We start from the raw sequence: 27,584 nt of genomic DNA on the forward strand, positions 1-27,584 counted from the left end.
GGAGAGGCGACCCAGCTCACAATAAGAATTCATGATTTTTAAGATTTTAGGAACAAAAATCACAGTCAGTTCTACATCGATATGTATAATAGGCTGTAGTCGACTAATGAAATTCTTGGTTGACTGAAAACATGACCTGTACATCAATTAGTTGACTAAAAGTTGGGTAATATATTGTGCTGCCAAAAAATCTCGAAAAAAAGTACTATTAAATTGTCTTCATATGTGAACAATGAAGATAAAACTGTTATTCAACTTAGAACTCCAGCTGATCTTACTCAATGCTTTCTCCTTTTTGTTGTGGTCCATTTAAATCCTTAAAATTCCAATAAAGGAATGACAAATGTTACATAGTGCACCTTTAATATTCATTGAAAGCTTTAATAATTAGTTTATCCTATTTGTTGCCTGACCCTGTTGTAGAATTGCTTGCTGCTTATCATTTTTGTTTTGTATCATCTCTAACAACTACAGATTTCAGAATATGTTGCACAAGAATAGTCTTTGTCAAAGTATAATTGTAAACCAATGAAAAAGGGCATTGTATGTTCTCATTTCCCCCCGAAACCTGAAAGTGGAAATTTGCTCGATTGTAGGACTGGCTACATTCCATCCCAGCTTCTGCAATACAAGGCAATGCATATTTTTGCAGGAGTATGAGGGCTACGCAATATGGGTCCCACAGGCAGTAGCTTTTATTATACTTTTAGATTTTTTTTTGCTGTAATAAGACATATCTACACCCTATCAAATGGTGTAGATATGTTTTTAGTGCAAGCAAAAAACAGGTACAAAAGAGAAGCCCTTTATTGAAACCTAAAATCAAGTACAATAGAAATGGGATCAAATACTAAATTTACAATGGCGGGTGTAAGGTGAAAGTGAAGGTATCATTTGGGGTTATAATGCTAACGAGCATAAGTTAAGTAATAAGACAAGCACACGAGTCACCTGATACCATCTAGCGCTATTGCTCCCCACATTACACATTCAGTCATCACCAGAATACGATTACACCCATCACCCCCGCAGTCCCTATTAATAGCCTCAGATAACTCATCAATGTGACATGGGCATGACACAATGCCAGATCCTGATCAAGCCAATTTGGCAGGAACGCAACTCAGAACGTGACATGGATTATGCACTCGACACAGGAGTCCGTCACTCCACACGCCACACATGTAGAGCTTTGAGCAAACACAATCCTCACTTTGGGAGCTTTCTCACTGGGGTCACAGTTTTGATAATGTGTTTATGTAATGCTTGTTTATGAGAAATAATAGACGTTACTCTTTGTGGATAGTGGTGTCTGGAGCCAGGGCCCTGCTGACTCAGAAGAGGCAGAGGCATGGGGCCAGATGGAGCTGCTGCGATCCCACTGAGATGCACATGTTTGGTATTGACACCTAGAGACTGGATGAAAGATTAGTAAGCTGTCATTATTAATCATTAGGTTCAAATACTATAAGAATAAGAGATAATTTCTTCCATGCCATTGATATGGCATGGGAGGTTAAATGTGTTACATAGTAATATTATCACTACCAGTCCAAGTACTGTAGTGTCCTCCCTCTTATAATAGAGGGTGACATTCAAAGTTAATATTGACAATTGGATCTTTGAAGTCTTCAAACATGCCTTGCAGCATGCGAGTGTGGGTATGTTTATTTAGTGTATTTTAAAGGTTATGTGGGGCACCAGCCTATTTTAGGAAATTACCAATTCTCAAATCAAATATCTAAATTATTTCATTAAAAAAGTTCATCTGATGGTTTGTGAGAACAGCTGGAAATGAACGAACATTTTCCCAACTGTGGTTTATGAAGATTTATTGACCAAATAATTTATCCTATTAATATGAATCAAGTATGAATACGGAATATGCAAATTAGTCATTGACAGGTGGAGACACTAGATGTGATTGTTCTAGATTTATCTAGGTGTGTGTTAGAGTTAAAGTTGATACTAAGAGATGAGCCAGTATGTCCGCATTGATGGAGCTGACGTCTCCAGGGATTCACCTTTGCAGGGGTCTTGTTAGAAAGAACATGGGCCACTGGGTCTGGAGCTCTGGCTCTGACCGCGTCAGGTTGAAGAAGTGCTGGTTTCTCTTTTCCTTGAGAGGAGCCAGCGATGGTCTAGAAGTGATGGACTTGAAGCCGCACGGTTATTACCAACTAAGGCTAAGTAAAGTTGTAAGATGGTCCTTCACTTGAGTTTGCGTGTTGCAGTTTAAAGTGAAAAACTGCAACATAGTGTGACCAGCTTCATAAAAACACATTTTCTGAATAAAGTTATTGTGAAATAAAAAGCCACATGAAAGTACTATATACATTTAGGTGTACTTTTTTTTAAGTTAACTGAAATAACTTAATTTTGCTTCCAAAATTGTCAAAATCTTAAATTTTTAGTTATCTTGATTATTTTGTGAATAACCGAATAATCTTGACATTCCTATTTCCATCACAGATATACAGAGTCAGTATTAAAATGCTTGATCAGTAAGAACTATATGGAGCTAACTGGAGGCAACATTTACCTCCGGACTAGAAAATGCTTATTTTAAGTCTGGGCACGACTACAGGGTCAAAATTAAGTCAATCTATATTTATGTTTCACCATATTTTACTCATCCTCATGTTTATTTGACCAACACATGTTATCTAAGTAGAAGCTTCATACCCCTCATTATGTTTGATAGGATTACAACATCTGACCTACAGATGGTAATAAATTAGAAATTGTGTGTGATCACTTTGACTGGGGCAGATGCCAATACTAAGTAGATTGTATATAGTATAAGTATAATTACATTTGACTTTCTATACTGAATATCGCCTTGATTCGCTAACTTCGCATCTGCTTGTTGTTGTAGAGACAGCTTATTGCGAGATGCGGCGGCGTCTTAAAGTTGCGAGACAAGGACAGCTACGCGTGTACGTGTTGGACGGGCCTGCCAAATGAGTACAGCATCAGTGAATGACAACAGCGAGGAGGAGGAAGGGGGAGCTCTGTGAACCGTCAGACGGATTTCTGCGAACAGATGCAGCGTGCAGATGGGCATTGGTCTTTTTTCATTAGCAGGCATATGAAGGTAGAGCTCAACATGTCCGCTGGGTTTGGTGGAAGCTTGCATCTATAATAGGACTCCAAAGTATTTCTAGACATAATAGACATGGTGTTGTTGTGCCAAATGATTTACTTTATGATAGCACTCTTAAATGCACTAAGGTCTGCACTGAATTGCGTGGTCGTGCTATATATAATCTGTTATAGAAGACTAATTATATCTTGCAGGTTAGAGTAGAGTGGGTGGAGAAGACTGAAATGGTAACTAAAAATAAATACACAATAATGTTTGTCAAGGAAAACTACAAAGCTGTTTAAGAAATGACTCAAGCAAAAGTAAAAGGTATGAAGGGAAACTACGACGACTCAAGTTAGACGTGACAAATGATTTCTAATTTGAGTCGATGTAAGTGAAAGGATAAACCATTAGTAATGCACAAAATCTGGTATTTACAAAGGATAGATGACAAAAAAATTAAAAACATGTCATCTGGAGAATAAGTGCAAGAAACCAAATCATGAAATATATCAATCGAAATCTTTTGTTACTTGTGGACTTAATCACCGGGATAAGATTAACTCATTTTTTGTCAAGTAAGAGTTTATGTACTGTCTTGAACAATTCTAACTGACACTACCCAGTGTTGTTGCAGAAAATGTGATACCTGCATTAAACTTATTACTTTACATGGTCCAATAAGATTACCCTATTCTGAATACTTACTATAGTGTATTCAGGATTAAACAATTTATAATTTTATACCATTTGTTATTTATCACAAATTAAAGATGGAAAAATTGTGAACACACTTTTTCATTAATGTTTTTTCTCACTTTACTACCATTTTTCCTGATACAAATCACACTTCCTCCATCTCTAACCTATAAGCCCTTTTAAATGTTATGATTTCTTATGAACAAAACCAACTAGCAAGCCTTCACTAAGAAACAGAAACAGCCTAACCTTTTGTTTTGTCAACCTTTTTGACACATGCTTTTATCAGACTCTTTTGTTTTATGAGATTTCACTGGATGGACAACGTTTTTCCTTTTGCAGATTCTACTCATTCTTGCCTTATCAAAATACTATTATCACAAAGGCCTTCTATTGTGTTAGTACGTTGTTTCTGAGTGGCTCACAGAAAGGTTCCCTGCAGACGTATTTACCCCCATCATGGTAGGCATTGTTGTCGTGGCTCCTGCCTAGCTGATTAGGTCTTGGCCATTATGCCATTGATTAGAATCATATTCTGCTGCAGCAGTTTCAGATGCTGATCGACATGTGAATCCCAGGCACATTTCACTCATGGGGCATTGATGCACCTTCCATAAATTAAATCAGTCCAGACAGAACAGCAGAGCATGATGGGTATTAATTCAAGAGTGTATGTCAATAATGTTGTAGGATGATGCTTGTACTAGATTTGACTACTCTATCCATCATTTTCATGTGTTCTACCGACGGTAAGGGTTCTTCTAGTTTATTTTAAGCATATAGGACAGGACTTTTTTATTTATTTTTTATTTAACATAAGCGAGAAAGCATTCAAACATTTTACTTAGTCCCAAGTATGTAGTCATGCATCATCATCCCATTTAATGCAAAGCCTGTTAAATTTGTCCATTTTCAAATTTACTGGTAGTTAGAATGTAATTTTTTTTTTTTTAGTTTTTCAATTTTTAAAATGTCAGTTGTAATTTTAGTCCAATTTCTTTGTATGCTGCCAAACGTATGCTCAAAGGTGTCCATTTCTTGTGTCTCATCTGGTTCTGAAGTCAAGTGGGATGCCAATAATGAAAACAATCTGCAGTGCTTTTTAATCTCAGTCACATATTAGGACAGGATGTGTATAATCCTATTATTAGTGATAATAAGCCAATTAAATATCTTGACAAACTTATTACATCAACAACTTTATTGGACTTGTCCTGAAAATCACTGCCTCGATTAAGTTTGTGTTTGCCTCTTGCAGCCTCAGTTGACTATTTCACTCCTTGGTTTTATCCTTGGGAGTCCAAGGCCAGCCCTCACTCCTGACAGATCGCCGCAATACGTTCCAGCTGCTGATCATCACTAGGCCCTATTTCTGCCCTCCCCAAAGGGATGTATGATTAATAAGGATGACAGCTTGCAATTTTATCTCCTTCTTATAAAATGTATGCAGTGTTTCCCTGGAAATAGATATTCAAATCCTCCAGATATGAAAATATACCTTTACTTACTCTTAAAAGTAATTGCTCTTCTATGTTTTATTTAAAAGGCAATTTTAAAATGTTGTCCTGCAGCTCCTTTGGTCAAAAAATAAATAAATAGCCGTGGCTTTTTTGAAATGCCACAGCCGTTTTGTGTGTGTGCGTGTAAGTCCCTTCAGGAAGTTTTCACAGCTGCCAGACTGCACTTTAGAAAATGTAATTCTTCATCCATATAATCATTAATAAAACGGAAAGCAGCTAACTATAATCCAAAGTTATAAGAATAAAAGCAATCCTACTCACTGAATATATTTCCCCTTTTCTTTGCTTTACTCCAAACACTTTAGATTCAGCACTACAATGGCAAACGACCCAAGTCTCCTTATAAAACCGGAGGTGTCCCCAACTCCCACTTAGTCATGGCTCCTTAACGACAGCTATGATGGACTTCGGCGCTGTCGGCCCACTAGTTAAACCCTGTTAACCTGGGCCATCCAAATACAAAGTCAGGCTTAATATACCACACAGGTCATTTTGGAGGACTCTATTAAGTGGCTGCAGTGAAAGTCTGTCTCGTCGAGTATAGATCTGAGTAAAAAAGGGCCACAAAGCAATGCGAGTATTTGACTCAGACATATCAGTATGACCACTGCTGGTGAAGTGAATAACAGATCTCGTCTACATTGTATAGTCAAACTCGTAAGTGTTTTATTGATCCCATAAGCAAATCGATCCCCTGCATTTGACCCATACTGTCTGTCATGTCTCCAGAGACTAATCTTGGAGCTACGTTTAGCCAAGACTATGAATCTTTTAAGAGTAATTTTTATATTCTGTATGTTGGAAAATGGGGTAAACCAAAGCAAACCCATGCATGGTCCACAGCAAGAAGGTCAAGGGTTTGACTCCCGAGCGGTGTGGGGCCTTTCTGTGTGGAGTTTGTATTATCTCCTTGTGTCTGCGTAGGTTTCCTCCAGGTGCTCCACTTCCACAAAAAAAACATATAGTGTATGAATGAGATTGTGTTTGTGAGAAAAAAATATATATAGAAAGGCTTCTCTCGCTCTGGGAAACAAACTCGGGACTTTCTTGCTGTAAGTTTAAAGTGCCTGCCACTCAGCCATCATGGGATATGGTAACAACCTTTTGTCATCCAAGTCGGTTTATTACAAAATAGAATAATGGGAAAAAGAGTGTAATGGTTTGATTGGGTTTGTCAAAGGCCAAATTGTGATATTAATGGATAGTTTCAGTAGATCTCCATAAACACAGCTTACTGTATTTTCCGCACTATAAGGTGCACTGGATTATAAGGGATTTTTTTCGGTCATTTTTCATATATAAAGCGCACCGGACTATAAGGCACATTAAGCGAAACAAAACAGTCAGATAAGTCAGTCAGTTGAACTTTATACATTTATACACTTTTACATTGTTCAAACGTTAATAAGCGTATTCACAATAATTCCCAGCCTTGTTCAGTTGCAACATGTAAAATACAACACAGTCTGATACTGCTAAATGAAACATTAGCGTATTCACAATAACTCAAAATTGTTCATTTATAATACATAAAATACAGCACAATACACTCACTTTTTCAGTTAATTCCTCGTCCACTAAACTCTCAAATTCTTCATCTTCAGATGTTTAACAGTTGGGCAATTACAGCATCCAGCATCCCCGGATCCACCTCGTCATTATTCGAGTCAGTGCCGTTGCTGTTTCCTGGTAGTTCAGTGAGGATTCCGGCCTTCGTGAAAGCTCAGACCACAGTTGATACCTTAGCTCAGGCATCCACGATTCATTGGCAGAGAGTGGCATAAGTCGCCCGGCGCTGTCTTGTCTGTCTTGGTGAATGTGTGTTCGCCTTCTGTCATCCACTGTTCCCACGCAGCTCGCAGTTTAACTTTGAACGCCCTGTTGATGCCAATATCTAGCAGCTGGAGTTCTTTAGTTAATCCACCGGGAATGATGGCAAGCACCAAATTAGTTTGCTTCACTTGGTTTTTGACAGCTTTGGTGCGCATGATCAGTAGGGATGGAGATTTGTGGAAAAAGCCATCCGGTCTCTTGACGTAAATTTCTCTCTGCCACTCACTCATCTTTTCCTCATCCATCCATTTGCTTTGATGATGACGCCGGCCGGAAACTTTTCTTTTGGCAAAGTCTTCCTCTTGAAAAGGACCATGGGTGGAAGTTTCTGGCCATTAGCCTGGCAACTGAGAACTACAGTGAAGGATGACTTCTCGTTCCCTATGGTGCGTATAGACACCCTTCTGGTCCCTGTTTTCTCCGCAGTGCGGTTCACGGGGATATCAAAGGTGAGGGGAACCTCGTCCATGTTGGTGATGTGCTCTGGCCGGATCTTCTTTTCAGTGATTTTGTTTCTGCAGTATGCGTGGAAAGTTACCTGCTTTTCTTCGTAATCTTTTGGCAGTTGTTGCGAGATATTAATTAATCCATATTTAAGGCACACTGTTGTTTTTGAGAAAATGAAAGGCTTTTAAGTGCGCCATATAGACCGGAAAATACGGTATATTTCATTTTCATTTTACTCTACAACATAATCTTATTGCCTGATCGGTTTAGATTTACTACTTGGGTGGCCAGTGTAAACCGTTATTCCTCGAACATGGGTCCATAGGAGTTCATGACTGGCTGCACACCACTACCCATCTATCCAAAGGGCTTAGGGATCAATGCTGAGGGAACAGTTGGACTTTTTATAGAGACACATTCAGGCTGGAGTGCTACTTTTTCATATGTCAGATGCGCAACTGCTGAGGCCCTTTGCCCATTTGCAAAGTAAATAGCTATTGTAATGAATGAACGATTTAATCTGAGCATGTTGGAAAAATAAATATGGCTGGATACATTGTTGAGGTGATGAAGTTTTAAAAAGGGCCTCTAAGGCTTATATTTATTGCATTTTCTATAACTGTGGCTATTGAGGTTGACCATTTTTGTGACAATTTTCTTTTTTTTGTTTGAGTTTTTTTCTTTTTCTTTTTTTGCAGCACAGACTATGTTTTGACAATTTTCATATTTTCTTTTATCCAAGCTTCAAACATGGGAGTTTGATGAGAATGTGTAACCTCCTCCTCTATCTGCCATCTGGAATGTAAGTGGGCCACATTACATCAGTCTTGGTGCTGGATGGCGCAGGATTAGCTTTAACGCATGTGCTCCAAGAGAGAGAGAGAGAGAGAGGGGAGACACTTGGAATACACATGTAGGGTATAGGAGACACCGCAGGCAAACACCTCCGTCCTCCTTCTTTCCTCGCCCGTCGTCATGGCAACGAGTTGTCTTCTAAACCCACTAGTCTCGAGTGACTACTGGGTATTCACACAACTGCATTGCTAGTTTTTTTGTTCTTATTTTGAGAAGTATACATGATCTCTAGTTTTTCAATGGCTACTACTACTTTCATGTTCATTTCTGTCTTCAAGTTAATAGACGATGTCATTATTCTGAAGTATTTAGTTTTCTTAATTTTCGGATTTCCTTGAGAATCTGTGACACTGCAGATGTGGAAAAAAAGGGAAAAAAACATACTCAATGGTGGTTGCTAGGCTACTGTGAGGACAGAGATCAAGTATTTAGTTGTTGAGAATTGCAACATTGCGCTAATGTACAGTTATGGATCGAAAAGCATCACAAGGGATTTCCAAAATAACCTCTCTGGCTTGGCTGTGAAATAAAATTGCTGTTCAAAAAAAGTCTGAAAGCATTTACCCCGTGAGTGAACTTTGTCGTTCACTAACCCAGACACACTTTAAAGAGGTGTGATGGCAGCGGCGTTCAGTTATAATAATAATAATGTCACACTACACATGTTCACCCACTCAACACTGACACGACTGTTTCCATCCATTCAACAAACAGTGCCTAATGTAGTCAATATGTTACCCGCAAACACCTCGCTCCGGAGCATCCACCATGATTTATGCAGCATGAGTGTGGGCATAATGCTTGCCTGACTGCGGCCCATCACACTTGCGTTCTCTCTACTCTTTCCTCAGCCGAGTCAAATCATAGTGTTTATGATTACGGCTCTACATGTGCTCAATGTAGTGTATTAACACGTTCACCCAGCGCAGTGATAGAGTCCCAGCCTTCTGTTATCACATTTTGGTGGCATTTCTTTCCAAATGTTATTCGAGGTGTGCGTGGGACTCCCTGCTGTCAGCTTGTTTTAGATTGGTAGTTCTTCACTTTTTATATAAGAATGCAGTTCTCAAAAGGCTGTAGTATTCGCCACTACAAGTAAAAGAGCAAGAGGTCATTTTTCTGAAAGTTTTTCCTGTCAATGAAAGATGGATAGTGTGAGACCAGAAAAGGTTCACAAGTAAAAGCCCCAACTAGGAGTGTAACCTTGTATTCTCCATGGAAATTTTATTGTTTTACCTGGGATGTTCCACAAAATGACACAACACTTCAACAGTCTCCGTGGAAGCAAGTATTTTTTTGCCATAAATGTGCTTGTAATTGGATCAATACAAGATGCATACATTTAAATCATACAGTATGTCCCACTGCCAGGCAAAGCAATGACATTTTCATGAGACAATCAAAACAACAGCCAGTTAACTATTTATTCACAAACCAGCTCTTGTGAGAACTGAACTTTTATTACATTATCTCTGCTTTGCTAGTACATTTTTGCCCTTGATAGCTGTTTCATCTTGGATCATTTAGCTCATTTCCCCGGATGCTTTTTGCTAACAGACAGAAGGCTCCGGCGCTGATCCAAGATGGCGTTAAGTGACAAGGCTGACCAGGTGTTAGACACATCGAACCGACTGAGTCTGGGCCCGCGTTGTTTGCTTTCATCTCACGGCCCATTACCCCTATTCTGGGACATTTACCATAATATTCTGTTCTGGATAGTTGACGTCAAATGTAAAAAATCCCTACAGTTTCAACATTAGATCCGTCCCGTCCCAGCAGGAGCCAAGACGCCAGGTGTGGGGCCGTGCGGCTTTACCAGGTGCCAAAGCATATCACTGGATCATGATATTATGAAAAGTCGATTTGGAGTGGCTCCTGTGTGAAATTGCTTGCTTGACAAGCTTTACTATGATGAAAATGTGTGACTATTGCTTGTTTACCCCATGGGAGTCATCGCCGCTTTCTATGACCCTAGAAACCAAACTTAGTGTAATGCATTCACACCTAAATTACTTTAAAGTGTATTAATACTCCACATACGATACGTGTTATCTGATCTTGATTGAGTTTGAGTTTTCTTTTCTTGTCTGACTCCATCGCCACCACAGACATTGTTGATTCGGCCCTCAGAGGCGACTGTTGTTGAGATTTTGGGCCTTACAAAAATAAATTGATTTGATTTGATGATTTATTTTTTGACTAATTCCTAACTGTGTCCACGGAATACAAAATGAGCATCACAGCCTTTTAAATCGAGACAGGAGCTAATGAGAGCTCCATCCCTCCTGTCCAGCGGGCCACTGACCAGGCAGAGTGCCAATGACATCATCTTGGGGGAGTGAGAATGGATTGATGGCTATGATGCCTGCTGACACTGTGCCTCTGGAGTCTTTTTGTGCATTGCTGTATGAACAAAACTTGTCCAAGTGAGAGGCACTGTCTAAAAGTGCTATCTCGTTAGACCATACACCACCTAAAAAGTACTAAAAAGTAGACACATATTTACAGTATTTACAATATACAATATTTTGGGGATTGGATTGTAAAATTAGGCCAAAAAATGTTTTAGGACTAAAATTAGACTAAATGTTTTTTCACTCCAATTTAATTTCTACATTTTATTATTATTGCATGTTAATGTTCAACACTTTACTGTTCTATAATCCAACTAATTGATTATGTGTTATATCTACACTACTGGGTTGCTAAACCTTTAATATTTGAGCCTAAATTTCTGGACTTTCTTGATTACACGTGTCTGATTATGATGTCTGCTTAAAATTATTTTAGGGTAGGATTTAAAAAGTTTTTGAGTTCAGCCTACTCCCTAGAACATACTACAATGTATTGACTGTATTTCTTAATTATTGTCCATGTTGGATACATGTATAGTTATATTTTAAATAAAAAGTGATATACATACATACAGACATATTCAACAACTGCTCTGTGTCCTGGTCCTGATTTGCCTACCAATTTGTTTTTTAAGATGGATGTTCTTCCAAGCTCAAACCTCCATTGTTTCTGGAATGTCAGACTAACAATACATTGGCTTTTCACCCTTTTTAGTTACTTAATCTGTACTGAAAAGCATCACTGGTTAATATGGCACAAATTATGAACAGGAATCCCAATTAAAATGTATTATTGATGGCTCTGTCCTAACACACCAATTCCAAATCTTATTATCAACACTTTGAAAAACAGCTTCACTTCAGCTCCCCCATGCAATCTCAAACAATCTGCTCTCTTCAGTTTATGCCTGAGATCATTTGCAATGCTGTGCCTTGTTAATAAAAGAAAATTACCACAACAAGCTAGAGAAAATTGGACCCAAATCGAGGTGTACAGTATATATTTCCCTTGGTGCAGATGGCTACTTCCTGTGTCTTATTTGCTCTGTATCCACCACAGTAGCAGTAAGTGAATAAGAATAGCAGACAAGAGCCGCGGCACCACTGTCACTGACCCGGCTGATTACTTTCATGGATGACAGTTTGTCTCCTGTGCCGCCATGTGCTCCGTTATTATTGAGCGGCGCCACCGTTACACGCATGTCCAGGGGCGGCCGGGCGACATGGAGCAGAGCTGGTCACTGCAGAGGGCCAGCGCTCGCATTGATTCCTCAGCAATTCTGCTCATGTAGCATTAGATCATCATCTGACTTCATCCACATCATTACACAACACTTAATGATTTCTGCAGCACTGAATGCATAAGCGTGGTGAGTAGATTGACGAGTCACTAATATAAAAGATGCATCACAAAGCAAGGCTGCGCTTTCGGAAACATTTACATATATTAAATATTCTCCTAACTTTGTCATGTCTATTTGAATAAATGACTTGTTTGTTTTACATTACAATAATAGAATCATTATCTGATTAGGTTCTTAAGGATTTCTTTTGGTCAGACTCGAGTCGTACTTTGACATTTTTGACTGCACTCTGCTGCCTTCCACAAAAGTGTCACTTGGTGTTGCTGTGACATGCCTGTGCAGCTGATTTAAACAGATTTTGGCGCAGTAGGACAACAGGTCCATCTGCAATCCCACTTCTTCAGAACTGTATCCAAGCTGTGAGATATATTTCAGATTTTCAGTATGGTGGGCACCTTTCCAGATCTCGATGGCCTCCCTGATCCAACGACGGTAGTTGTTGCTCTCTGTGCCTGTGACCTTAGCGTTGTTCCAATCCATTTGGTAGTTCTCCCGCTCGAGGAAGGCTGCAGAGTGTAGAGCTGACTGTAAAAACAGGTCTGTCTGTAAAATACAGGTCTAACTGTAAAATACAGGTCTGACTCCAAAAAAGATATAATTGCTTTTCCTGTATTCCTTTCCCCCCCCCCAACTTTTTAATATTTTGTAATAGAAACACCTAATTAAACATGCATAATAGACATGTTAGATTCCATACTGTGGAGTCTTCTTGGAAAAACAATAATAACACAATGGAGAAAAGCAGGTTGTCCTCCACCAGTGAAGTTGGCATTTGTACATTTGATTTCACTGTCAAATAAGATACAATTCTGCATAACGCTATACCTTTTTCTGACTAAACTTGAGGTGGAATAGCAGGTCTAGTGTGAGCATCCGGACATGTTCCAAGAGAACTGTTTTCTAGGCAGTAGAAAATATTTTTTGTTGTATAATCTTCTTTCTTTTAAGCAGCAGGCTCATTTGAGTTAAAATCAATGGGAAATAATTGAATACACCAAACATACAACTCAAACAAGTCAATCTCTCCACAGTATCACATTAACACCTAGAAAACCAGTCACAGGGCAATCAAAGTGAACAATAAAGAAAATGTTCTTCACAAATGGCTCATTATGTGCTCTTAACGCCACCATCTTCCAGCGTTCACCTCAGGCACAGGTGAGACTCTTGTTATATATATGAAGGCTTTTTTTCTTATAGCGGCTCACCATCTTACATTGAATGGGCTTCAAGCTGCTGCTAAGCACATAATGAATGAGTCTTTTCTTCCTGACATCTGTTAGATTTATGCCAGAACATATTCTTGGTACACCTTTGATACTTGTCAAAAACACAGGTACTGTGAATCTGCATGTTTCATATGATTCACTCATAACAGCCTGACTTCATACGCAGAACCAAAATCATGTTTTTTAAAGTGTATGTGTCATTGTATGTGTCAAGAAATATAATAGCCACTAAAGGTTCAAAAAAGTAACACAAGTAACACAATTATTGTCTTTGTGGTTGAACAGACCATTTACATCATTATTAAGCATAAATATTCCTTAATTATGAACAATGATTTGAATCGGTGTAAGAAATATCAGTCTAATATTTTAGCCTTGCTAGACTGATATTTCTTACACCGATATTATTATGTATGTTTCCATGACATTGTCTTGTCAACAGAGGAGTAATTAGCATGTTTATGAATTATAGATTTCTTCCAGATAATTTTCATTGTTTATTAGTATTCTTGGTGCTAACAGCTGTTTAGAATATTTCAACATTTTTGGAAGGGAAGAAATAGTTTGTAGATCATCATCATCATCTCAGCATTTTGAATTATGTTCAAATAAACTTACATGATTAGTATTTTGCTGTTTTGAGAAATGTCATTGCTTTGCTGTTAAATGGAACACCTAAAAGCATATTTACTAGAGGTTACATGGAAGTGACAGACATGCACCACCCTTTCTCCACAAGTGTGGCATCAGTACGAGCTGATAGATGCCTTAGTAAAACACAAGTTAAGCGGGGCGTGACGAGGCCCATCAATATCCTCCTGCTGCACCAGTCTGCCGCTGTCTGCACACCTTTCACTTCAGCTCTCCATCATATTTTCAACCTTTTGCTCTATTTTCTCTGTTTTTGTCACCCACAGACCGTCTCAGGTTATTCCTCCATTTTAAAATATTTATCCAAACCCGAGAGAAAACCAGCAAATTGAGATGACAAAGGCAAACAAAAAGTCCTCCGTCTTTTTTCATTACTGTTGCTGGTTTATTTTTTGTTGGTTTGTATTGATGATGATGGTCACGGTCGGTTAATGTTCCCACTAACATTTAATGGATTTAGAATTGCACAGGAAGAATCTGTACTAATACAAGGTCAGTCACAAGAGCTGAAAAATAACCATCCAAAGCAAGAAAGTACTTTTTACTTTTCAGTCTTTTTAAAAAATGCAGTAGAGTAGAAAGTGCAGATTCTTGCTCTCAGATGTAGTGAAGTAAAAAGTACCCACTATAAAAGTTACTTCAGTACACATGCCTAAAATGTTCCTTAAGTAAAGTACTAAATTACACCGGTTTCAATGCTGTGTGGATTCGAGGGGTAAATCTCACTTTTAAAACATGATATATCGACAATGCACCATTTATCTGAGCATTTATCAACATTCAATTGTGACTGAAATATTTACAAAAGAGCATTTACCCCTGATTTAGAAAATCCATCACTTAAATTCCTTCAGCACAACTTTCACTATTGCTTTCCATTATTGTTGATCAATTTCCTCTGCTTTTTATCTCACAAAAATACATAGCAATATGTTATATGACTATTAAGTACTGCGATATTGATATTATTATGATATCTGAAACTTTATTGACACCAACATAACAAACAAACTCAAAACGGAGACTGTCAAAACCAAAACTAAGTCGTTAAAAGGTTAATGTATGTACATTTCTGTCACATGGAGGACCTTGGATGTATTTTGTTAGTTACGATAACTTCTATTGCATTTGCCTATATTGCGACATCGCTACATTTGCCCTACCAAAAAGACCAGAACCAACTAATCCTCCATTCAAAACGTTTACTTCCGCCACCTTGAGTACCGACATTTCCCCAGAGCCTTCAGCACGCTGGAAATACAATGATGTCCCTTTCCTTGTGACTGATCTCCCCGCTCTGTGTCCAGAATCTTCCCATGTGCAGCCGTCCCGTTGTCCTCCAGTCTGTCGCGGCGCTGCGGGCTAATCCTAGACGCTAGGTGCCAAATGAAACGTTTCTCCACTTGAACAAGCAGCCGCAGCAGGAACTAAGGGCTACTCGTGACATACATGCATATATGTATTAACCTGCGGAGTGTACATGTGTTCTAATGGACTCATGCTGTATACTGGGAAGTGCCGTAGCTACACTTTTTCCATCCATATTCCACAATATACTTAAAGTGCATTTGAAATAGCACTTTTCAATTATTTAAACCCTAATCAAAACCAGGGGAGAGTGATTGAAGTGGCGTGTATGTGTGGTTGTAATAATAGTGTTCTTGTTGTGTTAAAGGTTTGATACCAGCACAATACTGTGGAAAGAGTGCAAAAGAATAACAACAACATTTGGATAGGTGCTTTACATACTGGTGTTACGTAGCAGATCTCAGCTGCATACTGATATGGGTGGATTTGTTTACTTGTCGGCTCTATAAGAATTTCTCCCTTTTACCCATTCAATCCAATTATAAGTGACAAGTGTGCAGCACCTGGAGAGTGTTATGGTTATTGTGAGAAAGAGAAACACGATTTTACTATTAACTATTCACAATTATCAACGTAAAGAGGGGAATCCTTCATTTAATTTCATTCACAGTGTCTAATAAATTACCATTTCTTCTATTGTAAAATCCAGCTTTCTGAATGAAAATTGAATTGACATAAACAGCTGGATAAAAGGTACTTGACATCTTGTTTACTTTTCTAATATATCCAGCCGCATTTCTTAAACATAAACAGTTTCTAAAGTGCTGCACAGTATTATTATTAGTTTGAAAGAATCTAACTTATTTAGCTTCTAAAATTGTCACAATTATCATTTTTTTGTTCTTACAATTATTGATTAATCCAAACTGCAGATATCACTTTGTATTAGATTTACTTGAATGGCAGAAAATAACACGCATAGAAGGAATTGGATCCCCAGGGGAAGCTAGTATTGACTGCTAAATGTAATCTAATTGGCCAGTCAAACTGAAAAGGTCAGCAGCAATAGATTGATTTGTCAAATTAACCTGTGTTATCCCTCATCTATGAATATTTTAGTGGTATGGCCGTTGTTGTGGTCAGAGCCTCAAGCAACAATGGAAAGCTGTTTGGATGTTACGTTCACTATTCTCACTCCTCATCCACAAAATCGGATGGATGGCTTGATTTTGATTCGGACACTTGCTGTTTGATGTCAAGAGCTGGCCTCATCCCTGCTAAGTATGAATCAATTATGGATATGCAGACACAGGCAATAATGAAAAGCTTGTTTCAAATTGAATGTGTCAGTTATGTTTTTCCTCATATTGTTCTTTTATGATTTTTTATTTGTCTTCACTGATGGTGTAGTGGTTTGGGGCGATGCACCTGTCTGGTTGCCACCTTACCAAATGTCTCTTCCCTCTCTTATTATTACACGCTACAGTAGTCCTGACAAATGAAACCTACGGACTAGACCTTTAATAATTGCTATTAACCCTCCAAAATAACATTTATTGGTCCAATGTCTGAATCTTGCCCCAAACTACATGCTCATACTGACAGAGGTTTGATCATTGAAGACTAGAAATGACTGGATCTCAGTCTCGAGTAAAATTTAATTAAGGAAAGGCAAAACAAGTTTATTTATAGAGCACAAATTTGTACACAAGGCAATTCAAAGTGCTTCACCCAACAGGAAAAAAATGCATTAAATCATCAAGACATGACAGAAATCACAAAACAGTTTAGGACTTGAAAGAGAAGAGTGCAAAGAAAATCCCTTCAGTCATATGCACAGCTAAAAAACTGTTTTTAGATTAGATTTGAACATTGCCAGAGTAGAAGCCTGTCTCACATCTTCAGAAAGACTGTTCCAGATTTAGATGCATAAAACTGAAACGCAGATTCCCCATGTTTAGTCCTGACTCTGGCACCAGCAGGAGGCCGGCCCATGTTTAGTCCTGACTCTGGGCACCAGCATGAGGCCGGTCCATGTTTAGTCCTGACTCTGGCACCAGCAGGAGGCCGGCCCATGTTTAGTCCTGACTCTGGGCACCAGCAGGAGGCCGGTCCATGTTTAGTCCTGACTCTGGCACCAGCAGGAGGCCGGTCCATGTTTAGTCCTGACTCTGGGCACCAGCAGGAGGCTTGTCCATGTTTAGTCCTGACTCTGGCACCAGCAGGAGGCCGGTCCATGTTTAGTCCTGACTCTGGGCACCAGCATGAGGCCGGTCCATGTTTAGTCCTGACTCTGGCACCAGCAGGAGGCCGGCCCATGTTTAGTCCTGACTCTGGGCACCAGCAGGAGGCCGGTCCATGTTTAGTCCTGACTCTGGCACCAGCAGGAGGCCGGTCCATGTTTAGTCCTGACTCTGGGCACCAGCAGGAGGCTTGTCCATGTTTAGTCCTGACTCTGACACCAGCAGGAGGCCGGTCCATGTTTAGTCCTGACTCTGGGCACCAGCATGAGGCCGGTCCATGTTTAGTCCTGACTCTGGCACCAGCAGGAGGCCGGTCCATGTTTCGTCCTGACTCTGGGCACCAGCAGGAGGCCGGTCCATGTTTAGTCCTGACTCTGGCACCAGCAGGAGGCCGGCCCATGTTTAGTCCTGACTCTGGGCACCAGCATGAGGCCGGTCCATGTTTAGTCCTGACTCTGGCACCAGCAGGAGGCCGGTCCATGTTTAGTCCTGACTCTGGCACCAGCAGGAGGCCGGTCCATGTTTAGTCCTGACTCTGGGCACCAGCATGAGGCCGGTCCCTGAGGTCCTCAGAGTTTGAGATGGTACTAACATGTCTGAGATGTACTTTGGTGCTAGGCCATGGAGAGACTTGTATAAATTCAATCAAATGCACAGCCTTACCGTAGTGTATGTTAAATAGTGTCTTCTTGCCAGATCAGTGCATTCGCATTCTTCCTCATTAATTCGAGATGTACAGCAAATTATATTAACCAGCTGATACTTCAGTTGACACCAGAGCATGTTGAAGCAGAGTGCATTACACAAGACATGCCTGTGGGAGCACGTGTGACCACTGGGTGTAATTAGCCCCAATAGCAGCAGAAGAGCTCGTCCTGAGTTCTGCTGAAGTCCGGAGAGAAGTGCCACATCAGCTCCACTGGGACCACCTGTTCTCACCAGGGGCAGTGCTCGGAGACAGATGTGCAGCCATCTCCTGCTCAGAGACTTTGTGTGCTAAACTGGGCTGATAATACTGCACAATATGATTAAAAAAGAATAAAATAATAAAAATAATGCCTGATTGATAGGTGGACAAAAAGGCGTGGATTAGCCATATCTTTTTTATTTGTTTTAATTAAATTCAATGATGTGACTTATATGTAACTGCGCTACTTTATCCAAACCACTTATTTATGGCCCATATACTGCAATTGGAAATCACTTTTGACGCTGAATTCTCATTTTAATCAGTCAAACAGAAACAGGTAAAGGGGCAACAGTCTGAGGAAGAGAACACTGGCTTTGAGACTCGAGCACACTTATTAGCGCCTCTCCACACACTTTACCAAAAAACAAACTCTAATATCAACTAAGCGCCGGCTCGTTTTTCCACCGCACACGTTTGTAAAGACGCTTCGGTCTCATAATTGCGGGTTTGTGGGAGAGGAGGTTCAGTGCATGATGGAAACAGGTTACTGAGAGATTGTCTGCAAACTACAAACTGTTTGATATTGACTTCTTATTGACTTTGCCCTATAAGATTGCTTTTGCCTCGCAGTCTAAAGCCCCTCCACTTTTAATCCAAACGCATTCTGAGAGTCTATTTGTCAACCGTTCTACCTCATCCTCCACACCTGTGATCACACTCAGCACCATTCCCAAACTTAACTTTCTCCCAGAGACAAGTTCTGCGGAGTATTGTTTTTTTTTATTAAATATTTTCGCACCAGCTAATTAGCACTTGTATCTGCAGCGCATCACGCAGCTCCACCGATGAGGAAGGTGTGAGCAAGGCGGCTTGATATGCAAATGAAGTCTTTAATTATGGATGAATACATTATCAGATCAAGGCCAAGGATTTGCTCCGGCTGCTCTGTGTGTTGTGTTTGGAGATAGGCAGCACCGGGGGACACACATTTCCGTCTGTAAGATTACTCCCGGCCTGCACCATATCAGCGCCATAATAACACAGATACTGCTTGTCTTTATGCAAAATACTGGAAATTAGATATGGGAAAAGTCAGGCCTGTTCAGGTAGAGAGTGAGTAACATAGTAAGCTTGTCACAATCATTATTATTTTGGAATAATCATTTGTGGCTCAATATGTACTGTGGTGGGTATTTTTTGTTTCCACTATTGATGTTTTTCTCTTCGACTTATGACTCATTTAGATACAAACAAACCACTTAAGTGTTTCCTTTTGCTATTTATTCATTGCAGCTCATATTTTTAATGATAGTGTCCATTCAGAATAATTAATAACATTAGTTTCTATATTATCGGTTATCCTCTATATTTACTCACTTCAAAAAGTACTATTGTGACTGGCCTTGAGTAACAAATTGTAATAGTGTTATTTGAGTACAAATATGATTTGACAAATATGAGTACAAATATGACATTTTTTTATATTTATTTTGAAATTATTATTTATTTTAAACTATTGTTCCTTTCCAAATTACATTGTAAAAAAAGCTAATATGTAGGTTTTAAAATCCATAGCAAAGCCAACAAATCTGTCTAAGTTGAAGTCACAAAATTCACTTTCCACTTTAGTCTAAATAATAACAGAATGTATTTATCTCTGATATAATATCACTTGTGGCATGATTATGTAATTATACAGCCATATGTTTTTACCTAATTACTCTTCTATTTCTATTTTAGTTATGAAGATGATTTGCATTTAGAAAATAATGAAGGAACTTCAACTAAGAATTATATCATGATATGTAGAAATCTTCCCCCTTGAGCTCTAGTGCTGGAGAAAATAAAAACATGAAGGAATTTAGTTGCTGAGGTGCAAAGGTGGTTCTGGTGTGGAGGGCTGTGCAAGTCGAACTGCTGGAGAGGCAGAGTTTAAAACAGCTCGTCTTATCAAGCAGAGCAGAGCGGTGAGGGGAGGTGAAGGCACAGGTGAGGCAGCGTGACATATCGCTAAAGCTTCTCTAGTTTGTTCAAAAAGACAGGTCTGGTGCACTGAAGACAAACAGACTCAGGCACACAAACTCTGGCACCGCCCCAAAAATAATGGCGGCAAATATCGTTGAACTGATATATATTATATTTGTATAAATGGGTGTTACTGAACAAGGCATATAGCTCATCCCTACTGTTATTATTTTTTTGTTTTTTGTTTATCTAAAGTTCCACAAAACCGCTCCTTCTGCATTTTATTCTTTCAACGCTTTCTTACTTTAATTAGGAAAAATATTGTTTCCTTTATACAACTCCCACACTTTGCACCACCAAACCAAGCACAAATGAGACGGGAACATTGCCCGTACTGTAAAAATACAATGGGCAGGAATCAATAGGGGCTGCACACACAATCAAATCCAAAAGGGCTTTAAATCTAAGCCTGGCAGGGCAAACTAATAGAGCAAATTGCTTTGACTCAGTGGAATTACCCAGTGGGGAATGGCAAGTAAAAAAGACTAATTAAATGTGTAAATTCTCTTTGGGCCTCTGCTATTTGTCACTGCCCAAATGTGTGTGGTCCCAACCTTGTATAAATAGGTGTGCAACTTCAATTTGTTAATGTTGACCTCACTTAATTAGATGGCGTTTCTCCCTCCCTGTCAGAATGCATAAGCCGGGCACCGGTATTATGCTACATCAAAAGTAGTTTATTTTCTGACAAAAACTCAACAAGGTGGCTGTTGAATTAATGAGGCTTCTAATTAGTGGTGATTAGATGAAGGGTAAAAACACCAGGGCTTCCTTTGGTCAGTGTTGCGGCTCAGACTCAGACAGATACTGACATAGCACAGCTGCTCTGAACCATCTGTGAGAGGGAAGGCCTGAGTACATGTTGTTCTTTCTGCCCACAATACCAAAAATATACCAACAAAACAAGGAATCTTACTGTAGACTTATGTTGTGTATAATTAATAATAAGGTTTAAGGATAGAATTATTGTACAATTGGGAACATTAGCTCAAAAAAAGTTAACAAACTACACACACTATCCATATTTTGTGTTGTGTGTTTTGCTACTGCTGTCTAAGATTTTGCGTCTTCTTTTTGAGACTAATCCAAACTACTTTCTATTCTTTTGCAACCTCATGAAGTATTTTTACACAGTCACATTGCTTTTGTCAGTAACGAGCTATACTAAAATGTCAACTCGATGCTGATACTAACAAAGGCTTGATACTTGATACTGACAACACAATGATTATCTAAAACTTTCTTTTTTATCCATGGGTTTCAGAATGATGAAAAACTAGGACTGTTGCCATAGCAATGAACAATTTAAAATCAAATATTGCATCATTGTCCCAATTCTATAGAATGTTTTGACCCACACTTCACCACAGGCTGCTTTCTCTTTTCCAGCATGTGTGGAGAGAAGTGGACATTCCCCACAATGCATTCCATTGTCATGTTTTAGAGCTAACAGGAAACAATGGAAAAGAATGATATTTAAATAAATATATGACACTGTGAAAACGTTTGGCCTACTCTTATTTGTTTGTGGCCAATAAATTCAACAAATGGTCCAAACTAAACTGAGCTGGGGCTGTGATTAATTCAACTGCAGTTTAACAACACGGCTGACAGCTGTTTTACACTGCTGATTTTCTGAACTGCATTCACAACACGCTGAAGTGCAGACTGTCCTAATTCTCATGTTTACCTCCCTGCGCCCTTGTGCACTCACACACTTTGTGCACTTACAGAAAATGCATGTAGAGCATAGTGCGAGTATCGGGACATGGCCTCAAAAGTCATCAAAATGTTGCTTTAGATGAAAGTTATGATACAATAGAACATACCTATTAACAATATTGTATTTTAAATCCCCATGTAAACCATTTTCTTCTTTTAATATACTTGTTTGTTTAAAAAAAAAGTATACATTAATCTTACGTCACGCAAGGTAAGAAATTTTCTTACCTTACCTTATTGATAGTGTGTTATGTTAATTTAGCCTCCAGTCGCCTCTGTCGCTTCTGACATATTTTAAAGGGTCTATAAACAGGAAGCTGAAACCCATGAATAGATTGTAGATTCAATGTCACGCCTGTTAAATATACAACTGTGTCCATAGTAACTTTGCTACAATGCCATTACATTACAGAGTAACAATATAACACTGTTGATTGAATGATGTATTTAAATGAGCCATTCATAATAGAAATAAACCTACCCTTTTAACTACAGATAAAGGCACTAGTGTAAATATTTAGTTGTTGATTGTGATTCTTAGCTAACATTTTCTCCACACAAACACATGCCGCCTCTCCCACACGCTCGCTATATATTAATGTGCTCTTGTCTTCTCTCTGGTTTAGAATCTCAGTGCACACTATGTGGTGAACCAGAAGGTGAGTGGGCCTCTCCATCCCCTTATAGCCTTATCTCATCTCTCCTCATCTCCAGCTTGTAGTTCTAGACCAGGAATGACACCACTCACAATGCCTCCCTCATAACGCAGTGGTGCATGGCGTTTGACATCAGATCTGGCCCTGCATATTTTTGTATGTGGCAAGATGTCGACTATCTTTATTTTGCGCTTTCATGATCAACAGCTTGAAAGTTCAAGAATGTGATGCTTTCAAACTGCACTTGCTTCGCCTCACAGAGAATATGATTCATTCAGTCACCTCGTGCGGGGGCTTCTGTGTCAGGCTTTCTATTTCAAAAGCGTTGCATCGGTCATCTCCATTTGATTCATAAATAAAGTACTTGTCTTCTTTGCATGTGTTATTGTCAGTGGTGGGGAAAGACAGGCTCAAGGGCAAAAAAAAAAACTGAAATAAAAGGTAAAGTATCACAAAAAAGGATCGAAGTACCTGTTTGAAAATTTACTTTTGAGTAAAAAAGTAATGGTATTCCACACAGATTTTAAAAACTATTAGAGTAAAATGTAGTGACTTGGATTAAGAATTGGGCTGATTTTAGGTCGACAATAGCAACTAAATCTTATCAGATCAAGTCATTTTTCATTTATATTTTAGTTTTCTCAAACCCAAACCTCAAACTATACAGAAAGTACATTTTCTTTTTTGTCCAGTTCAAAAACGTAGTGGAGAAGAAAGTACAGATTACTGCTCTCAAAGTGGAAAAAAAGTATCCACTGTAAACATGACTTAAGTACTTTTACTTTTGTACTTTGCTACTTTCCACCACGGATTACTGTCACATAGGAAAGGAATGTCCTTGCGTTTTCAGCTGTTATGGGGCATTGTTGCTCGACGTCTAGTCGAACAAAAGGTCCCCGGCAACCTCACGCAACATAATTTGTGCTTGATACGAGCCGAGCTGACAGCTTTTTTTTCTTTTTTTGGAGAAGTTCGTGCACGGAAACAAAAGTGCTCATGTGTTGTTGTTGAGCAATGGGCTCAGTGGCAGATATGATATTTCCCTGTGGATTTAACCTTGCGCAGGAAACCAGCCTCGTGCCTCCAAGCCCAATAAGCATTATTCTGTATCTCAAAAATCAATGAGGCTCTCTCTGCTTTTGCTTGATTGGATTAAGACGTAATCAAATCGAGTGCGATAACTGTGTGTCTGTGACCTTCCCACCGAGAGACAGCAGCTAAAGGAAGGAGCTGATCTGAGAGAGAGGGACAGAGGGGGAGAGGGAGTGGGTGGGTGTGTGTCAGTCTGCATGTGTGTACAGTATTCCATGTTTACAAATGCGTGTGGATCAGGGTGGCACTAGGGAGATCCCGAGGCTTCACTGCTGATGACGTAGTGTGTTGCATAGAGCAGTTATTCTGTTTGTCTTGTGTAGTTCTCGAGTGTTTTATATCGCTTGTAAATACTAATTGCATTTTATTTGTTTATACTCACCTTTTTGTGAAGTATAAAGTGTCCAAAATAAAGCTGAAACCCTTTATATCCTTAAACTAATTATAAATGTACTGCACATAATACACAACATGATGCCTCACAAGGATATATGATATAACTATAAGATGATTTGGTTCATCAATAATTGTGATTATTCAGGTCACAATATAATCGTAAGAACTAGAAAATTATAATTATGAGAAGAGTATAGGAAGTGACAATGAGTCAGTTAAAAGCAAAACTATGTATAAAGTATTTTTTTTAGACTTTTCCAGACTGTTTATGTGCCAATGTCATTATTTAATTTAGAAACTGATTTCATAAAACCATTAAGGAATGATAATTCGTTAGACTTCCCTAGCTGTCTTTTGTCTTTCCCTTCATCTGTTTGTTTTAGAGGGGATACTTGAGTTTGCCTTTTGTATATTTGAATAGTTAAATATAAACATAATGCTAACACAGGGAGAGTCTGTCCTAAGGCTGTCCACAAAGAGACTGTCCCTAATGTTTAAAATTATTATTTACTATCTTTGAACGGGACAATAATCAGCCTGTACTTGTTCTAATAGTGTTTACGCGCTGTGAGGCTACTCCAAAAAGGATAAAGTGAATTTGCAAGGCCGCAGCGCCTGCAGGTAATTACTGTCCTCGGAGGAAACATAAGCGTGAGAGATTAAAGTGCAAACACGCACATTTGCCAGGCTCGTCTCCTGCAGGAGGCCGGGCTAGAGGCAGCGTGCATTAGTGGGACAGATGACCGCACAAACAAATGCAAATGATGACAAAGACTTTTATTACCATGGACAGGGAGCCTTGTGCTGCCCGGTGGTCGAGTGGTTAAGGCATAGCACACGTATGCCAGGCTCCTAGTGCAGCCGGCCGCAGTGTCCCGACTCCAACAGTTTACTGCATGTCCTCCCTTTGCTCTCATCCCCCATGTCTTTCCTGTCTAATAAAGATGAAGGGCCAAAAATCTTACAAAAAAAAAGGGACGAATGGGATGAATGAAGGGATGAATGAATTTGCAGTGCATAAGGCCCCCTGCCTTATGCACTGCAAATTCATTCATTCTAACTAGAACTATTTTCAAGGCAAGGCTTAAGAAGAGTTTAATGGTTCTGACAGCACAATGTAGCGCTGCAATAGATAACATTCTGGCAATGAATTGTGCTAACATCAATTTGACAGAGATTCATGTAGCTATTGCTCTGTAGGTACACTATGTAATTATCATGGTTAGAGCCTGCCATGTGCAGGTTTATTTATTGCTCAAAATACCTTGAAAATCATATTCAATTGTAATATATATATATATATATATATATATATATATATATATATATAAATAAATTCTCACTGTGAGCATGTTCACCTCTCCACAGAGCTAACCTATAACTTGGCCTGATGGGGTCACATGCTTGTCTCTATGGAGATATATCTAATGCCATATTGGAACAAAGCTAAGGGGCAGACCCCTCACCAGGTAGTGAATATTTAAATAATAAATGTATCAAACACAAATAAATGTTTGTCACAGCACATACATTACCTCATCTAATCCCATGATCACATGCCTAGTTCTTATTGTCCCAAGCCCTGAGGAATTGAGAACCAGCACCGATATCTGTGAAAACCTCAAATGAACATGCAACATGAGAGGAGATCTTTCGATCATAGGATGAAACGAGGACAACGTTTTTTGAAAAAGGACCAAATGTTCGCTGCAGTTTGCATATCGGTCTGGCGTCGGAGTGGAGGACGCTGTCATCTCCCTGCTGCACCGCTCTCTCTCTCACCTGGAAAAGCCTGGCAGCTCTGTGAGGATTCTGTTCTTCGATCTTTCCAGCGCCTTCAACACCATCCAGCCGCTGCTCCTGAGGGACAAGCTGGAGACGGCTGGTGTGGAGTATGACCTGGCAGAGTGGATCCTGGACTACCTCACAGACCGACCCCAGTTTGTGAGAGCCCGGAACTGTGTGTCTGACACTCGGACCTGCAGTGTGGGGGCGCCCCAGGGCACTGTCCTCGCGCCCTTTCTCTTCACCCTTTACACTGCAGACTTCAGACATGACACGGACAGCTGTGTCCTGCAGAAGTTCTCTGACCACTCTGCCATCATCGTACTCATCACGGACGACGATGACGCGGAGTACAGAGGACTGGCGCAGGACTTTGTGGACTGGTGTCGGCGGAACCACCTCCTCATCAACGCGGGGAAGACCAAGGAGATGGTGGTGGATTTCCGCAGACGCCACTCCACTGCCCCCTCACCAGTGAACATCCAGGGACGGGACATTGAGAGAGTGGACTCATACAAGTACCTGGGTGTTCATCTGAATCACAAACTGGACTGGACTCATAACACAGACGCACTGTACAGGAAGAGCCAGAGTCGGCTCTACCTCCTGAGGAGACTCAGGTCTTTTGGAGTGACAGGGCCACTCCTGAAGACCTTCTACGACTCTGTGGTGGCATCAGCTCCTGTACGGTGTGGCCTGCTGGAGCAGCAGCATCACAGAGAGGGAGAGGAGGAAGCTGGACAGAGTCATCAAGAAGTCCAGCTCCATCCTGGGCTGTGCTCTGGACTCGGTGCAGGAGGTGGGGGACAGGAGGGTCCTGGCTAGATTCACATCTATGCTGGACCATGAGTGTCGCCCCCTGCAGGACACTCTGTCCGCTCTGGAGAGCAGCTTCAGTGAGAGACTGATCCACCCTCGCTGTGTGAAGGAAAGGTTCCGTAGGTCTTTCCTTCCTGCTGCTGTCAGACTTTATAACAAAAACTGTTAGTACTGAACACTCGCAATACTGACCTAACCTAATACTGATGTGCAATTTTGTCATATGTGCAATTACTGTGAAATTCATGTGCAATCTATGTGCTGTCGTGACACATATTCATGTGCAATTACTGTCGGGATCACATGCAATGGTATTTATTTATTTATTTATTTGTCTATGGGAGTTTTTATTTATTTATAGGAGATCTTCTACTGAAAGTGTTTTTCAGACTTCCTATAAGTGATCTGTTCTGTTCTTCTGTATCTACCTCTGTATCTACCTGCGTTGCACCAATGAAATTTCCCCATGTGGGACAATAAAGGAATATCTTATCTTATCTTATCTTAAAGATTGTGACTGAACTGCTTCTGTGGAAATATTTCTTCTGTAACTAATAAACTAGAACAATACCCGCTGAGGGACAAGGG

General features: G+C 39.8%; 1 protein-coding gene across 4 annotated transcripts in view; it reads left to right on the forward strand.

Moving 5' to 3' along the window:
- dlgap2a (discs, large (Drosophila) homolog-associated protein 2a) overlaps nt 1-27,584 on the forward strand; it is a 156,799-nt gene that overhangs the window by 48,999 nt on the left and 80,216 nt on the right. The window contains exon 2 of one of the 4 annotated variants that reach the window (XM_072457265.1): nt 22,875-22,907. The exons of the other annotated variants lie outside the window; for them this stretch is intronic. The gene's annotated coding sequence lies outside the window, so the exon portion shown is untranslated. The remainder of the gene's footprint in view (nt 1-22,874; nt 22,908-27,584) is intronic. 4 annotated transcript variants of the gene reach the window in all.

This window comes from Eucyclogobius newberryi, unplaced genomic scaffold, assembly GCF_026437365.1.
Source record: "Eucyclogobius newberryi isolate DKJ021-1_F unplaced genomic scaffold, fEucNew1.0.hap1 SCAF_21, whole genome shotgun sequence".
Lineage (NCBI taxonomy): Eukaryota > Metazoa > Chordata > Actinopteri > Gobiiformes > Gobiidae > Eucyclogobius > Eucyclogobius newberryi.